The sequence below is a fragment of the Myotis brandtii genome, unplaced genomic scaffold (assembly GCF_000412655.1).
Source record: "Myotis brandtii unplaced genomic scaffold, ASM41265v1 scaffold112, whole genome shotgun sequence".
In the NCBI taxonomy this organism is placed as follows: Eukaryota; Metazoa; Chordata; class Mammalia; order Chiroptera; family Vespertilionidae; genus Myotis; species Myotis brandtii.
This window is the reverse complement of record NW_005353838.1, coordinates 7,667,992-7,668,546: the sequence shown is the minus strand read 5'-3', so window position 1 is coordinate 7,668,546 and position 555 is coordinate 7,667,992. Positions and strand designations below refer to the sequence as shown.

The following is a 555-nucleotide window of genomic DNA, read 5'->3' as shown; positions in this document are numbered from 1 at the left end:
TGTGCTACCAACACACTCTGGTTTTGGCTCCCTGGTTGCGCCCCCTCCAGCTCTGCTTCCCGCCCTTCGTGCTCTTTGTCCAATCACCAGCTACCGAGTGTTCCTTGGTCCCCGCCCCCTCAGTCCCGCCTTCCCGAAGTCCCGCCCCTTCCTTAAACCTTACGGAATCACCTGACACGGAGGCGCTCCGTCTAAAAGGCAAGGAGGGGCGTGTGCACCGAGGGGCGGGGCCCGAGGAGAAAAGGGGGGATGCCGGGAGAGGGCGGGGAGAAGGGTTGTCAATCCGATCTCGCGAGAGAGGACGGAAGCCTGTGGGAGTCCGTGGCCTTTAAAGTGCCGTTCAGCCCTTTCCTGCAAGGGTAGTTTGTAAACACGGCGGAGGTCGGGTCTTCCCGGCGACCGAAAGAAGCATGAATTAGTGACATAGACAGGTGAGTAGTGATGGGGAGAGGGCCGCAGGACTGGAGACGGTCGGGATACGGAGAAAGCAGGCGCTAACATGGCGACGCCGCTCACCCTGGTCCCCACCCCCCGCTTCCCATCACCTCGGGCGCT

General features: G+C 62.0%; 1 protein-coding gene across 1 annotated transcript in view; it reads left to right on the top strand.

The window, feature by feature from the left end:
* The first annotated feature begins 265 nt into the window (after nucleotides 1-265).
* ATF2 (activating transcription factor 2) overlaps nucleotides 266-555 on the top strand; it is a 77,556-nt gene continuing 77,266 nt past the window's right edge. The window contains 1 exon segment of the mRNA XM_005857605.2: nucleotides 266-431. The gene's annotated coding sequence lies outside the window, so the exon portion shown is untranslated.